The sequence below is a fragment of the Dipodomys ordii genome, unplaced genomic scaffold (assembly GCF_000151885.1).
Source record: "Dipodomys ordii isolate 6190 unplaced genomic scaffold, Dord_2.0 Scaffold75, whole genome shotgun sequence".
Classification (NCBI taxonomy): domain Eukaryota; kingdom Metazoa; phylum Chordata; class Mammalia; order Rodentia; family Heteromyidae; genus Dipodomys; species Dipodomys ordii.
The window spans coordinates 5,523,593-5,528,730 of record NW_012267291.1 but is presented as its reverse complement, the minus strand read 5'-3'; positions in this window follow the sequence as shown (position 1 = coordinate 5,528,730).

Here is a 5,138-nt window from a genome sequence, read left to right as displayed (position 1 = left end):
CTCCCGCCCGCCGCAGCCCGCGTTTGCCTTGGCTCCAGGCCCCGTCTCGAAGGTGAGGCTGCGCACGGCGGCGGCTGCGCGGGGCTCGCGCCCCTGGTCCTGCCGGAGGCCGCTGCTCAGCCGGCCCTTCCCTCGCTCATGTATTCCGCTTTGCGCTCGGTGTGGAGCGGCGGGCTGCGTGGCTCCGTGCTTCCCGGGACCCCGGGCGGGGGTGAGCCGTGGGCCGGCCCGGCTCCGGGAGCGGCTGTGTCTCTCTCGCAGGGGTGCGGGGCGAGGCCATGGCTCCTCGGGCCATCTCCAGCTTCCCTGGTTGAGGCAGGGCTGGGGAGCCCGGCCCTCACCACTCCTCCGTGAACCCGAACGCCAGCTCTGCCAGCCGTACCAGCGACCTAGACCTCCCGGAGCCTCGGTTTCCCCTCTGTGTAAATACGGTTGGCACAAGCGTCCCTGAGCGAGGTAACCCCACAGCGCAGACACTGGGCCCCGGCCTGGACATCCTCCTCCAATGAGGGCCATGGAAGGTTCTGGCAATCACAGCAGTCCCTTTGATACGTCACTGTCTCCTTAGAGCTCAGATGCCCAGCATGGCTCTTACCTTACTCCCACCTGAGAGAAAAGCATGCTGGGAAGTGTGCGGCATGTCCTCCCTCGGCCAGGGCAGGCTGACCCGGTGCCCACAGGGATGGCACCGGGACCCCGGGCGCGCATCCGCGGTGCCAGCTGGGCATGGTGGCTCACGCCGCTGACCCTAGCCACCAAGGAGGCTGAGACCCAAGGATCCCAGTTCAAAGCCAGCCTAGTCAGGAAAGTCCAACTAGCTGCTGGAATACCAGAGGTGGAGCTGTGGCTCAGTGGTAGAGCGTCAGCCTGGAGCAGAAAAGCTGAGGGACAGGGGCTAAGCCCTGAATCCAAGCTCCAGGACTGGCCTGCGCGTGTGCATGTGCCCATGCACGCACACACGCACACACACACGCCCAAGTCAGTATGTGAAATGGTGCAGTGTTTGCAAAGAACCTTCTAGTATCCTCTTGTGTACTTTAAATCACTCTCCATGGCCAGTCGTATCTGATGGGATGGAATGCTCGGTAAACAGGCATATGCGGCATTAATAGGGAATAGACACAAGGAAACATCCACAGGGGAGTGTTGAATACAAACGGGCGTGTGTGAATGGTGGTGACAGTTTGAGTGTGGGTGGTGGTGGTTGGGTGTGGGTGGTAGTGGTTGGGTGTGGATGGTGGTGGTGGTTGGGTGTGGATGGTGGTGGTTGGGTGTGGATGGTGGTGGTTGGGTGTGGGTGGGGGTGGTTGGGTGTGGGTGGTGGTGGTTGGGTGTGGGTGGTGGTGGTTGGGTGTGGATGGTGGTGGTGGTTGGGTGTGGATGGTGGTGATGGGCGTGTCTGAGCACTGCTGCTCTGAGCAGCTTGGTCAGGCTGTGCCACTCTATCCCTGTGGTGGTGTGACAATGGTGGGGGCAGGCGGCAGGAGGCAGGTCCTTGATGGTGGTGTTCATGGTGGTGATGGTGGTGGTGGTAAGGCGGGAGGCAGGTCTTTGATGGTGGTGGTGGTGGTGGTAAGGTGGGAGGAGGAGGCAGGAGGCAGTCCCCGCATAGGAGAGGCCTGGTCCTGACCCTTGGCCCTGCAGGACAGCGCCTGCTCCCTTGGGGTGCGGGGTGCGGCCCGGGCCCCCACTGCTCTCCATGGCGGGAGGGGCCGAGGCACTGCCCATGGGCGGCCACCAAACACCGCGCTGCGTCCGCAGAGGCCTGCGGCAGAGAGCATGAAGGACGCACGGGCCAAGGGCTGTGGGGCCCCGGGTCATGGAGGGGGGCGGGGGCAGGGGCACCCTGACTCGTGGGAGGTCCGGGGCCCCGAGCATCCGCGGAGGCCGGCAGGGGAGGGGCGCGGGGGTTGAGGCGGGGCTCTGGAGGTCTGGCTGGGGCCTTGCGCCTGGAGTCCTGAGCTCAGCAGTTCTTGGGGGCCCCCAGGCCCTCCTCGGCACCCCTGACCCCGGCTGCTGCTGTCTCAGGAAGACTTTGTCCCACGCAGGCCTCCGGCGAGCGCTGGGCGGCCGCGGACGAGGCCCGCGCTGCCTGGCCCGCCCGGCTGGTTTTACCCCAGAGCCAGGGTAGCAGGTGGGCGGGTGGCCCGACAGAGGGGAACAGCGGGGTGCCGTCCCGCAGGATGCCCCAGGCCCGCTTTCCCAGATGCTGCTCCCCCCGCCTTGAGGGGTTTGGGGGGTGCCGCTGTGCACCCTGGGACGGCTGATGTACCCCCAGAGCCTCGGTCCTGTCTCCTGTGCAGTGGGGGCGATGGGGTGGTCCCGGGGAGCCCTACGCCTGCCCGGGCACAGGACAGCCCATCGATGGCCACTGCTCCTTCCCAGAGGAAGCGTGTTCTGTTGTTGCCCAAACAAATCCCCGCACACACGAAATCAGAACGGAAGAGTTTGGGGGTTAGGGTGCCAGAGGCTCCTGCAGGCTGCAGTGGTGGCCGTGGCGGTGGTGGTTGTTTTTGGTCGGTCATGGGGCTTGAACTCTGGGCCTGGGCGCTGTCCCCGCGCTCTTCAGCTCAAGGCCAGCGCTCTACCCCGTGAGCCACAGCGCCATTTCCAATTTTCTAGTGGTTTATTGGAGATGAGAGTCTCACAGATGTTCTTGCCCAGGCTGGCTTTGAACCACGATCCTCCGCTCTCAGCCTCCTGAGCGGCCGGGATGACAGGCGTGAGCCTCTGGCGTGGCCACCCGCCCGCCCCCTCCAGTTACTTCCCTAGCCCTCCAGTGCCCTCGACAGCCCTGAGCAGAAATCATGGCTGCCGGCCTCTCCACCTGCGGGGTGACCGCGGGAGCCTTGGGGTCTGTGGTCGCACAAAGTCCTCCTGACCCAGGACCTCAGCGGACAGAGTATTTCCAAGGGGACCCCAGATGCCCTCCCGTCCCTCAGGACCAGGGCGTGGGGGCAAGGAGGACTGGGGGTGCTGGAGATGGGCAGACCCACCTGAGGTGGCCCCCAGCCCGGGGCGGCGTCTGCTGCCCTGCGTCTCCCCGGCAGGGTCTGGCCTTGCCAGTGAGCCTCTCCGTGCTCGCCGTGAGTCACCGCGGCTGGGCGGGCAGCTCATCCCTTTAATTCCCTCCAGCTGCGTCTGGGGCTGAGGTCATGGGGGGGGGTTGTTGTGTCTTTGTTTCATTCAAATGGTTTGGCAGATGACTCAGCCTCCCCTTCCCAGCTTTCTACACCAGCCCAGCGGCCGCCGTCTGGGCCGGAGCCGTTCTCCATTACGGGTGACCTCAGAACTACGCGCGTCACCCGCCCGGCATCTCCAGCACCGCAGGAATCCCCTGGGACGGAGACGCGGCGCTCCCAGTGGCCAGTGGCAGGCGCTGCTGGGGACAGGCCTGTCCCCCGGGGAGCGGGGACCTCTGGCCCGCACCTCACAGGGACCCACCCCTGTCACATCACGGTCCCCACTGAGTCTCCCCACCTGTGGACCACAGGGCCTTTGCCTGTGCCCTGGCGCGGGGGGGGGGGGGGGGCTCAGGTCCTCGGCGCCCGGGCATGGGACTGTCTAGCCCTAGGAGCCCAAAGGAGCCCCGGGTGGGGCTGCTCAGCCCCCAACGGAAGCTCTGACCCCATGGAGGGAGGTCAGAGGTCATGTACCTGAGACGGGGTGATGGGAGGGGGTCGTGGCCGTGCCCTCAGCTCGCTGTACACGCTGCCACGGAACTAAGGTAAGCTGATTTAAATAAGAATAGTATTTTGGGACTACGTGTGTCAGCTATGCAAGAAAGATGACGTGTCTCTAGCTGTTCAATGCCTTCCAGAAGCTTCCAATAGCGGCTCCTGGCCTCCTTGGGCTGTGCCCCGGAGCCAGAGCCCCTGCGCGTGTCTGGTAGTGAATGCAGAGCCCTGGACGGTTCTCGTGGACGCGGCCTGAGCGCACGGGGCAGTTCCCCCCGCGAGACGCTGCTCCTGCCGGCTCAGCCAGGCGGGCCGCGGCCAGCGTCGCCATCGCTGGGGGAGCGAGGGCAGCGGGGCCACCGTCCTGCGAGCCTCAGAGCCCAGGGCCATCCTCAAAGCCATCAGTGCTCTGTGGACAGGAGCCAGGGCTGAAAGCCCGCGCGGGCATCACCCGCACCCATCACCCAGCGCCTCAGGAGGCCAAGGTCTGAGGACCGTGGTTCAAAGCCAGCCCGGGCAGGACAGTCTGGGATACTCTTGTCTCCAGGGAACCACCACTTGTGCTATGGCTCAAGTAGTAGAGCGCTTGCCGTGAGCTGAAGAGCTGAGGGTCAGCGCCAGGCCCTGAGTTCAAGCCCCAGGACCAGCAAAAAGAAAACATACAACAACAATAACAACAAACACTCTGGGGAGAAAAGAAGCCCCACGCAGCCCGTGGGCAGCTTGGACAGGGACGCAGCTTTGCTGTCTCACGAAGGGGCAGCCGGCGAGAATGGGCTGGGAGCCAGGACGCGGCTCACTGGCAGGGTCTCGGCAGGCTCGTGCCCAGGGCTGTCCTCCTGGGATGGGGTGCCCAGGCCAGCCCCCCGCCTTCGTCACACCTGCTCCACCCCCTGACAGCACGTCTAACCCTCGAAGCCACTTCCCCCAGCCCTCCCGGAGATCCCCTCCTCCCACCGCAGCCATGGTGCTCTCTCCAAGCTTCTGCTGTGTTTTGTCTAAATTCATTCATTCATTCATTCATCAACTATGTTTGAGTTCCAGCTCCAGGCAGGGAGGGCAGAGGTGGCTCCAGGGACACAGGTAGAGGGAAACTGAGGCCCAGGGAGAGACACCACAACCCCAGGTCACAGGGTGAGGGGGCCCCGTCCAGCTGGGCAGCGTTCCTTCCTGGGTTGGCTCCCAGTGAGGATCCTGCATCTGGTGACAGGGGGCAGCATCTCCAAATTTCAGGGTACACTCTTCCACTGCTTTGGGCATGGTTCCAAAGCAGCTGGTCTCTTGTTCTCTAGCGGGTCCATAACTGCTCACCAGACACCCTGAAATTTGGATTATCATTGGAGAGGAATTTATTTTTGAAAGCAAACAGGGCCCTGGAGCTCACACTGCCATCCCAGATCACCAGATCATCCAGATCATCCAGATCATCCCAGTTCATCCAGATCACCGATCATCTAGATC